Raw genomic sequence first — 12,164 nt, 5'->3', positions numbered from 1 at the left:
TATCTATAGTCATATGAAAAAATGTTCTAAATCACTATTGATTAGAGAAATTCAAATTAAAACTCTGAGGTACCAACTCATACCTATCAGACTGGCTAATATGACAGACAAGGAAAATGACAAATGGAGAGGATGTGGGAAAATTGGGACACTAATGTGTTGTTGGTAAAGTTGTGATATGATCCAACCATTCTGGAGAACAATTTGAAACCCAAAGGGCTATAAAATTGTGCATATTCTTTGACCCAGAAATTCCACTACTAGGTCAAAGAAAAAGGAAAAGGATGTGTGTGTGTGTGTGTGTGTGTGTGTGTGTGTGTGTGTACACAAAAATATTCATAGCAGCTCTTTTTGTGGTGGCAAAGAATTGGAAATTAAAGAGATGTCCATCAGTTGGGGAATGCCTGAACAAGTTGTGGTATATGATTGTGATGGAATGCTACTGTGCCATAAGAAATGACAAACAGGATGATTTCAGGAAAACCTGGAAAGACTTATATTAACTGATGCAAAGTGAAGTGAGCAGAACCAGGAGAATATCATACACAGTAACAGCAACACTGTAATGATGATCAATTGTGAATGACTTAACTCTTCTCAGAAATATAATGATCTAAGACAATTCCAAAGAACTCAATGATGAAAAATGCTATCCACCTCCAGAGAAAGAACTGATGGGGTCTGAATGCAAATTGAAGCATATTTTTTTAATTTTATTTTTCTTTGGTTGTTTTTTTGTTTGTTATCTTTGGCAACATGACTAATATGAAAATATATTTTGCATGACTACACATGTCTGTTATTATGCATTCATTCAGTCATGTTCAACTTTTCATGATCCCATGGACCATAGCATGCCAATACTATCTTGGCAGAGATACCGGTTTGCCATTTCCTTCTCCACTGGCTTAAGACAAATAGGGGTCAAGTGATTTGCCCAGGTTTACACAGCTAGTAAGTGTATAAGGTGAGTTTGAACTCAGGTCTTCCTCACTCGAGGCCCAGAGCTCTACTCACTGAACCACCTAACTGCCTCTATTATTTTTTTTTGCTTTTTTTTTTTGGAGGGCAATTGGGGTTAAGTGACTTGTCCAAGGTCACATGGCCAGTAAGTTTTAAGTGTCTGAAGCCACATTTGAACTCAGGTCCTCGTGACTCCAGGGCCAGTGCTCTATTCACTACTCCACCTAGCTACCCCATAGACATTTTTTTTATGTTCTATCTTATATATTCTATGTATTCTAATATATCCTATATATTATATTATCAAATTGCTTACCTTCTCAAAGAGGGAGAAGGATAAAAAGGGAGAGATTTTGGAACTTAGTTTTTTTAAAAATGAATAATAAAAATGTTTTTAAATGTAATAAAAAATATTTAAAAATTTAAAAGGTCTATCACCTTTAGCAATGTGATAAAGTTTATACTCACATGAATCCCTAGAAAAGTGACTGGAAAGTCATACAGTCTAACAAGGCTTGAGAAGTTCACTGTCGTATTTTGGATAATAAATAATTGTCATCATCATCACCAGCATTTTTATAGTACTTGGAGGTTTGTAAAGCATTTTATATATCCTGTTTTATTTTTATATATGCCCCAGGAATATGGAATTTTGAATTTGAATTTCCCTAGGATGATGGCAGGGGATGTATAGAGAAGAAGACCATGAACCATAGATGAAGCTAATGAAAAAAGTTGGGGAAAGGACTTGGAAACCAAGATATAACAGTGGATGGTACAAGAGATCATTGAGGGATGGAGGTAGAAGAATGTTTTGAAGAAACAAGACAAGTTGCCCAGCCTCACTCCTGACCCTCGAAGGGGAATGGGGAAGAGAGGGAAAAAGAAGAAAGGCTACCTCTACTAGTTAGGGATTCAAAGGTACCCTCTGGGAAGAGTTATCCAAAGAGGTTATATTGGGAACTGGGCTGGACCTTGAATTCAGCAGCATTCCTACACCAAAAATGGGTCCCCATCACACAAAACCCAGAGAGTTACTCCTCTCCTTCCAAACCACATTACTCACTTCAACATTTCCATGATTGGTGATTCCACGTGTGTTTATACTCCCTCTACTGATGCAGGCCACAACCCTTCCATAACGATTTATTGAATTTCTGCAGCCAAAAAACCATGATTTCGTAACCAAGCTGGGTCGCTCATCCCTCTGAACAGAACCAGTGATGCCTAGCTTCTGACGCTGGTCTGTTGCCAGGCCCATACTCATCTTCCATCTTGGTGGGACTTGTCAGAGCCAGCACTCTGCTGACTGGGGGTGAGGATTCAGAATCACTTTTTATCCTGGCATTGTCTTCATCTTCTTCAAGACAGCTGATCATACTTCCCCACTTATGTTTCTTCAGGTGGGTCACACTGGCCAGTCACAATGGCATCTAAGAGGAGTTTCCAAACCCTTCTAGAAGAGAGGAGTGACAGAGGTAGGGTTGACAAAACAAGAACAGGAACAGGAAGAGTGGGGGTCACCCCTGCTGCCCCCAATCAGTTTCCCTTAATTAGTCCAGGGAATTAGCCAAGGGCACCTGGGCTCATAACACTCAGGCTGCAAGGATTCTCCAGGCTCCTGTTTCTACCAAAGGGAGAAGGAGATTCCTTTCTTTCCCCCACATACGTAAAAGTCCTTCATAGTTTAGCCCCAGTCTACCTTTCCAGTCCTGTTTCATCTCCCTCACCCCCACACACTCTACATTCTAGTCAAAACTCACTGGCCTCTGCAATCTGCACTGTCTCATATGCCTCTGAACCTCTGCCCATACCTGGGAAACCCTTCTTTCCTATTTCTGCCTCTTAGAATCACTAACTTCCTGAGGAAAACTCTTCCTGACCCCTCAGGAGTCATTGGTGCTTACTCTTTTCCTCCTTGAATTCCATGGAAATGTTGTATCTCCCTCTCTTCCACCCCTTATAGAACATGAAGGGCTTAAGGGCACAGATGGTTTCATTTGTCTTTGAATCCTCTCCCCCCAACACACACACAGTAGGCTCTTTGTTGAATGGGATTCCACATTGTTGAATGGAAAAGCATGAAAGTGACCCAAGATGAATCACAAAGTGATTGCTGCCCCTCTCCCTGCCCCTCTTCCCCAGTATGTTGTGGTCTGATCTAATGGAAAATCTCAACCTAGAAATTGCCACCCTAAAGGACTCTGGCCATGACTCACTTGTTAGCTTACTTCTGCCCAGGGAGATGAGAAGCAAGAGAGGAGCCTTGGAGAGACTGGGGAGGGGGTAGGGAAATGGAGAATACTTGGGGCTGAAGCGGGAAGCTGCCAAGAAGCAGGAGGAGAGAAGACCACCTCAGGGGCCTTCCCAGCTAAGGGAGCTCTCACTTACCCTTCAGCATCAGGTCTTCACCTTCACCCCAGGCCTGGAGATGCTTCGGGGCAGTGCTGACCGCTGCTGTGGCCCCTGCTTGCACACAAGCTTAGGAGGGCTGATAAGGACTCGGTCACCTGCCCCAGAGATCCTCAAGGAGACAGAGAGGGTTCTTCCCACCAGCTTCCCTTTTCTCTCACTGAATAAAGAAGAAACAAAAGATCAGAGTGGGGGTCATTGGCAGGAAAGGGAGTGACCCTGGGGTTTGGGGTGGCTTCTGTCTCTGACCTCGTCAGAGAGAGCTAGAAATTCACAAGTCAGTCTAGGGCAAAGCAGGGGGAAGCAATATGACTGGCATCCATCGTTAGCCTTGGGGATGATTCTGGGATCAAAGAGGAAAGGAAAGGGGAATTCTTGGGATTCCTGTGGTTACAGGATGGAGCAGGGAATAAGAACAGCAAAGAAGAGGAAGGAAAGGCAGAGAGGATGCTGGGAGGGATGCAGCTAAGAGGCATAACAAGCTTAGGATCAGAATGTCCTGGGTTCAAATCTCACCTCTGACCCATACTAGCTGTAGGACCATGGGAAAGATGCTCAACCTGAGTGGCTTCATCTGCAAAGTGGGGATTTTCTGTAGACCTACTTCACAAGGTTGTTTTGAGGCTGAATGTAGGCGAAGCCCTCTGCTACATGCTGCCAATTTATCAATAGCTATTATTACTAAGGATGAAAACCCAGATGTTTCCCACTAACCAGAGCCAAGTCTGGTCAGTTCTTGGCTGGGGTCTTTCCAGCCATGGTGCTGACCCCAGTCCAGTTTTCCTATGTGCCTTCATTGTGCACTCCCAAGATGTGTTGTTCCAAGACTGGTGGAGTCTAGAACCCTTTCCCAGGGGGCTTTTCTATCCAAAGAACAAACCATCTGTCATCAGCAGCATTGGGCCTACTCAATACTTAAAGTATTCTGAAGAGCAGACACATCTGTGGTGCTTTTCTTACCACCACAATATCAGCCTCATTTTATTTTATTTTTATTTTTTTGAGGGATAAAGTATTTTTTTTAACACTTTGTAAGGTCTTTATCTGGCCAGAGAAAATACATGGTAATGTGCCAACATTCACCCATTGCTCTGTTTGACTGCCAACCTCTTGTCTCTCTCTTCAGCAGGTGAGGCAGATGCCCTTGCCTCGGGGCAGAGAAATCCAAGGCTTGTTACCTTTGCCAATAACGAAAATGTTGTTAAGACTGGTGGCAAAGCTGTTGCCATTGGCATCCTTCACATGGACCACATCGAAGGAGCCTGGGTGTCTCTCCCTATTGGTGATCACACCAATTCGGCCCAAGTTAGCTCCACCAGTCACCATACAGATTCCTAGTATCAAACTTGATGAAATCTGTGACTTTGCCAGTATCCAGATCAATCTTAATGGTATCATTCACTTTGATGAGAGGATCTGGATAGCGGATGGTGCGGGCATCATGGGTCACCAGATGGGGAATGGCCTTGGTGCCCACAAAGGTCTTCCTCACTTTGCACAACTTATACTTTGCCTCTTCAGTTGTGATTTGATGAACAGCAAAGCGGCCCTTGGTATCATAAACCAGACGGAAATGCTCGCCAGTCTTCTCGATGCTGATGACATCCATGAAGCCAACGGGATAGGTCGTTTCTGTGCAGACCTTGCCATCAACCTTAATAAAGCGCTGCCTGCAGATCTTCTTGACCTCATCCCCTGTGAGGGCATACTTGAGTCGGTTTCGGAGAAAGATGATGAGTGGCAGGCACTCTCTCAGCTTGTGGGGGCCTGTGGATGGTCTGGGAGCAAACACACCGGTCAGCTTGTCCAGCATCCAGTGCTTGAGGGTGGCGACCCGCTTCAGGTGCTTCTTGGGTCCACGAGCCATAGTCGCATCCACCCGGGAAAAGTGCCAGTGAATTCCAGCGAGCCAAGCGGGATAAAGTATTTTTATAAAATTTAGATCCCAACTTCACAATATATGCCATATCAAACTCAGGATGAAGTATAGACAGAAAAAACTATAATACATAGAGAATAACATAATAAATTTCTCTAAAATGTACAGGGGAGATATGCATTTAGTTATTAAACAAAAAGAAGTAATTATAGGTAGAAATACTAGTTTGCTTAAAAATGAAAAATCTCGACACAGAAAAACAATAAAATGGAAATAAAAATAAACTGGGGAAAATGTGGAAAATATACAGATAAAAGTAGAATATCTCAGAATTTTTTAAAAATAAGTTTTATTTATCCTTTCTGGTTTTATGTTAACAGCTCTGCTCTGCTTCCTTCAGCCTGAGAGTTAAAGCTTCTTGAAACAAATACTGGAAGTTCAGAAACATAGGACAACATCGTGGCGGTGTCTAGCCACAACCGCAAACTCCTAAATCCATGGTCCCACTCTGATGCTTCAGTATCTTTTCTGAGACCAAGATTTGTTTAAACAACTACTTAGAATTCAGCTGTCTTTAGTGTTCTATTTACATTATTGGTTCAATCTGCTCTCTCCTATTATTGCTGTGATCGATCCGTATGCTGTTCTCTTGTTTTCCTTCTGATCTTTCAATGATTCTCTGATTCCGTTTGTGATTTCTCACGGCGCAGTCACATTCCGTTATATTAATAAACCGAAGTTTGCTCAGCCAGTCCCCCGCCGATGGGCACCAACTGTTTCCATTTCTTTGCTATTACTAAAAGTGCTGTTATTAATGTTTTTGCATATATGGAGCCTCTCTTCTGTCTGACCTCCGATAGTGTATGTTCAGCAGAAAGATTGGTGGGGAGGGCCCAGGGTCCTGCTGCCACCCCTCGGGTCTCCCCGCTGGGGCAATGCAGGGGTCCCGACCAGTCGGACCTTGTCCCCCAGACGGAGGAGGGTCCGCCTGTGGACGCTGACTTTGCACCAGCTGCAGCTCCAGCGCCAGCCCCGCCCTGGGCCGGGCTCCCTCAATCAGGGGTCATCGAGGCCAGCCAGGAAGGGGTTGCGAACGCCATCGGGCGCTCCTTCTCATCGTACAGAGGAGGCAGCTGAGGCCCAGGGAGGGTATTGGCCGGTTCGGGCTCACACAGCATCAGGGCCGGGATCCACCCGCCGCCTCCGCCTCTAGTCGGCCCCGGCCCCTCCCCAGCGAGTGATGCAGCTTTTCAGTTCTGGGGATGCCTCGGTTGCCGGCAGAGCAGGGGGGCTGCGCTCACCCTCATTTTAAAGATGAGGAAATAAATGAAGGCAGAGAGGGGAAGGGACTTGCCTAGGATCACACAACCATCCCTACTGGAGCCAGAACCGGAAGGCGCCAGTATGGAGTTCCAGTAGATGCTGGTTCGGGGAAGCTAGGTGTCCGCAATGAGAAGAGCATCAGCCCAGGAGTCAGGAGGACCTGAGTTCAAATGCGACCTCACACACTTAACACTAGCCGTGTGACCTTGGGCAAGTCACTTAACCCCAATTGCCCTGCCTTCCCCCTCCAAAAAACCAGTATACTCCAGGTTCACTGGTCATGAACCTACCATTCTCTCCACTAACCTATTTTTTACTTTCTTACTTAACTACTTTTTCACTTTCCTTGATACAGACTTAAAGAAGATGCTGAAGAAAACAATGAGAAAATGACTCTGGCTACTTTTAGAACAACAACAAAAAAATTGATAACAGCAGCAAATTCCAAAGCAGAAAAAAAAAAATACCAACACAAAACATGGAAACACAAGGATCTGTATAAAAACAAATTTTCTAAAAACCCACATTATTAAAGGCTTGAGGGAAAGGCAGTAAATAACAGCAGATAACTTTTTGTGGCAATACAAGAGACAGGGCACTGGAAAACATCCAGAATACCAAAAGAAAAAAAAATAGGAATAAAGCAATTAGGTATCATGGAAAGAACCCCAGCCTTGGCAATCAAAACTGGCTAAGTGGCCACCGACCTGCCCTGTCACTTTGGGCGTCTAAAACTGAACTCAGTGTTTCCCTCTAAACCGTCCCCTCCTCCAAATTTCTCTGTTTCTGTTGAAGGCCCCACTACCCCCTTCTTCCCTTCTAGGGTCTCAGCATTGCCCTCCACTCCTGCTTCCTCATGCCACATATCTGATAACTCCTGCTATTTCTACTTTCATAACATCGAACAATTCCAATCTCTCCATTCCCACCCCTGTGTCTTGCAGGCCTCTCATCACCTCAGTTATTCTAAGAGCCTCCTAATTGGTCTCCGTCCCCAATCTCTCCCTATGATAGTCTATCCTCCGTAAGTAATTTTCCTTAAATGCAGAACTAACCATGTGAATCCCCTACTCCCCAACTCCAATGATTCCTTATTATCTCAAAGATGAAATAGACAACTGTTTAGTTTTTAAAACACAACCTGGCCCCAATTTACCTTTTCCAGCCTAACTGGGCATTATTCCCCTTCCCACATTGTCATCCAGGAAAACTGCCCACCACTCACATACAGCACTCTTTATCTCCCATCTCCTTTGCAATGGCCACCACCCCCCCATGCCTGAATTGCATTCCCTGTCTACCCATAACTCAGTTTCTTTCTTCCTTTAGGAAGGAGCCCATTGGAGCAGCTAGGTGGCACAGTGAATAGAGCACCTGCCCTGGAGTCAGGAGGACCTGAATTCAAATCTGGCTTGACACTTAACACTCAATAGCCGTGTGACCTTGGACAAGTCACTTAACCTCAATTGCACTGGTCTACCCCCTCCAAAAAAAAAAGGCAAAAGAAAAAAAAAGATGGAGCCCAGATACTATCTTCTATATGAAATCTTTCCTTATCCCCGCAACTGGCTATCGCCATACTTCCTCCTATATTTCCCTTGTATTTAGCTACTTTGTGTAGTTAAATGTGTGTGTGTGTGTGTGTATATGTCTATACACATATATGCATAGACATATATATATACACATATACATGGATTTATTAATTTTATATTTATGCTAGAGATACCGAATCCTTCTTAGTATTTGTGTCTGGCACATAGAATAATTATTGATTGATTCTCCTCTCCAGGATTCAGGTTTTTGGTCTTTTTAATCTGTAAAATGAAGAGATTGGACTAAATAATAGAAACTCACTGCAGCATTTTAAGGTTTATATCAAATTGGCCTCCTCACAACCCTGTGAAGTAGATCATGAAAGTACTATCGTCACTTCACAAATGGGGAAACTGAGGATAAGGGAGGTTAAGTGATTTGTTCAAGGTCACATAGCCCATGGTGTAAGAGTCACAACTCAATTACAGCATGATCAACTGTGGATTCTCGGCTCTCTCCAACGTACCACAGTATCATTAAATGACCTAAAAAGTCCTTTCCATTTGTGGCATCCTGCAATGCTGCCCCCAAAGGAGTTTCCACTAAAGATGCTAGAAGTTTGGATATGAAATTCCCTGACCTGGATGTTTTTCACCATACCTCCTTGTGGGCACAAAAACTTAACCATAAGAGTGCCACACGCTGAAAAGCATTTGTGGAACGTGACAGCAAATTCTCAGCACGGTAGCATCCAGACACAATGGAGAGATCTGGAAGAAGTGAGCTGTTCTCTAATCTGAGGTTCAAGAAAGGTTCATTAAGATTGAGATTGCTGCATTCAGGGAGAGTGCACTCATGCCACATTTGTCACAATCTGTCCACGCTGAAGGGATTTGGAAGTGGAGCAACATTCACATAAGAGTGTGTACAATCTTCCCTATGGATACCTAACAGTGACTGCCATATTCTCGATGTCCCAATGTCCACTCCAAACTTTCCTGGTCAAATCTATGCTAACCTCCCAAGAGTATGTAGATTTTAAAAGAGAATTAGTTCATAAACTCATAACTCAAGAACAGGGAGGGAAAGACCATTTTACCCCACTCCTTAATTTAAGAGAGGATAATAAGGCCCAGGAAGGTTAAGTGACTTATAAATCTATTGAGTTAGAACTGAGAACCACCAAGGCCATTAGTCCAACCCCCTCATTTTTCAAATTTTAAAAATGGGTCCAGGAAGGCTAGATGGCGCAGTGAATAGAGCACCAGCCTTGGAGTCATGAGGACCTGAGTTCAAATCCAACCTCAGACACTTAACACAGCCATGTGACCTTGGCCAAGTCACTTAACCCCAATTGCCCTGCCCTCCTAAAAGCAAAAAAAATTTTTAAAAGGGTCCAAGAGATGTAAAATGACTTACCCAAAGTCATACAGATAGTAAACATCAAAGGAAGGACTTGAACCCAGGTTCTCTGACTTCAAGACCAAGGGATCTGTTCCCAAGAGTGAACCAGAATTAATCTTGGTGTATCCAAAGCATTTATTACCCTCTGTATGGAATTATTCCAACTCATCTCAAATTATGAGTCACCTGAAGCTGCTGAACCCTTACTATAGTGCTAAATGAAAGTTAAGCTTAAAATTTCACAAGGTGAAAGAAATGAGGGCCCAACCCCTAGTTCCATGCTTTAAAAAAATTTTTTAACCAAACGTTTTTTTTTTTCCCTTTTTACACCACTTTCTGAAATTACAGTAGATCTGGTCATTGGGAAGAGCCAGCATCAGAAAGCTAGTTTTAACAAGTGCAAGGGGTCAGCAAATTGTCCTAAGCAGCAGACCCTCTGAGAAGTTTCAAGATACTTGCCTGCTTCCCCATCGACGGGTTTCAGTAAATCAAGTGCTCGATTAGAGATAGACAGACAAGACAGGTTAAACTGGCCTGGACCAATGCTGCCAAAGGCTCATAAAATAAAAGCATCAGTCACTGGAAAAGGTCCCCAATTCCAGCACTTCCATTGTCCCCACAGCTGTTGCCTATAGCAATAATGGATGACTGGACAAAGCAATCTTTCCATTGGTGTGCTCATCTTGTCTTCAGCATAAAACCAGTTCAAAACCAAAGGCTTACAAAGATATATATAAACATAAAGCAAAGATATTTTCCAGCTAGACAACCGCAGGGCTCACCCTGAAGAAGCATGCATTCTTACAATCTTCCTGACCTCACCTCATTACCTCACTGACCTAAGGGCATCTTACTGAAAAGATTTCACAAGAAAACTGAACATGTAAAGATCATACAGGTTTATATTAAAAAATGCCTTTTATACTGCTTATGACTGGAATTCAAGTGAAAGTCATATATTCAGAACTTGGATAAAAGTAGATGAAGAATTTATAGGCTGTTGGGTAAACCCATTCCCCCCCCAAGTAAAGGTCCTTAAAATGAGAGATGTTCTTTCGTCACCTGATCAACAAATCATCTTTACCTGGTGTAAAAGCAAAATGAGTTGAAATCTGACAAGGTGACAATGGTGACTTCAGAAAGGCAGCCACTGCCCTGGAGGCCAGAAGGCTGAACATCTGTGACTTCACTGACATGAGGTTAATGGGGAAATGTAAAAGAAAAAGAAAAAAGAAGCTAATAACCTTTTAAAGAAAACAAGTTCCAAATTATCTCCACTGCTCATTTAGTCCAATCTTTGGCTAGGTAGTGGAATGGACAGAGCATTAGGCCTGGAGTCAGGAAGACCAGGGTTCAAATCCAGCCTCGGACACTTACTAGCTATATGATCCTGGGCAAGTCACTCAACCCTGTTTATCCCAGTTTCCTGATTTGTAAAATGAGCTGAAGGAAATATCAAATCACTCCAGTAGCTCTGCTAAGAAAAGCCCCGACGAAGGGCACATTCAGACACATCTGAAAGTACTGAACAAATCCATCCCTGCCCACCTATACTGTGCTGCACAATACTACTAAAGCTCAGGTGACTAATAAAAGGTTAAATTAGGCTCAATGTGCTTAAGGCAGAGAAAAATTTCCAGAAAAAAAAATAAAAATAAGCATGTATTGAACACCAGGCACTATGCCTGGAGATCCAAGGAGATCCAAGTTCAAAGAATGAAATCATCTTAAGGGTGAGACTTTAGTAACATGAAAAACTCGACATGAGAACGGCTCATGCCCTGAGGGAGGTGTGCCATCACACATCAAAGACTCGGCACTGTATGTCATGACTTTGAGTAGTTTGCATGTTTTCAAGTCCAATTAATATTTTATTAATATTTCCCCACTGTTCCCCTTAAAAAGTGTCTTCCCCCTCATTTCCTTTTGCAGTTTGAGTTTCTTTCTTAGCACCTTTGTACTTCTGCATAGGCCATTTTCAAAAATGAAAAAGAGTACCCCTATCTTTTAATAGAAAGTACAGCTGAAAATTTTAAAGGAGGGCTGGAAATTCTGTCCAAAAAAAAAAAAAAGCCATCTTTTAGTTGATAATCATAGATACTTTGCCTCCTGTCATTAGCTTGTATAAAAGCAGCTACAGCTAGGTGGCACAGTGAGTAAAGCACTGGCCCCGAGTCAGGAAGACCAGAGTTCGGTTCCGGTCTCACTTAACACAAAAACTAGCTGTGTGACCTCGGGCAAGTTACTTAACCCCAATTGCCCTCCAAAAAGCAAGAAAAAAAAAAGGCACCTACTCCATCTGATGGTTCAAAACTCAACATTCAATGGCATGACTACTGAACTTTTCCAGCATCAGTCCAACTGTATGACTTGAAATCATTTTTATATCCCCCATACATTCTTTTTATCTACCAATTTCGTGTTGGCCTCACGCAAAATATGCCATGCTTGGGCAATCAATCAAGTCATTCACATATTATATTCCTCCCCAGTAAAATTTATAACCATCTTTACTTCAATTCTAGGAAATTTATCCACCCCACCCTGCTTCTGTCACTCAACAACCATACATAGCTACAAATTTGGTGGGCCTTACTATAGCTTAATGTGGGACTGAATAGTACCACACTGAAACTTAACCCCACCC

The 12,164-nt window shown here is 43.0% G+C and overlaps 1 pseudogene; it reads right to left on the bottom strand.

The window, feature by feature from the left end:
- LOC138162487 (small ribosomal subunit protein eS4, X isoform-like) lies at positions 1-12,164 on the bottom strand (annotated as a pseudogene).

The sequence above is a fragment of the Petaurus breviceps genome, unplaced genomic scaffold (genome assembly GCF_028583685.1).
Source record: "Petaurus breviceps papuanus isolate PSGF00001 unplaced genomic scaffold, PetGlider_PUasm1.0 186, whole genome shotgun sequence".
Classification (NCBI taxonomy): domain Eukaryota; kingdom Metazoa; phylum Chordata; class Mammalia; order Diprotodontia; family Petauridae; genus Petaurus; species Petaurus breviceps.
The sequence above is the reverse complement of the archived record's forward strand: the minus strand, read 5'-3'. Positions and strand labels throughout refer to the sequence as shown.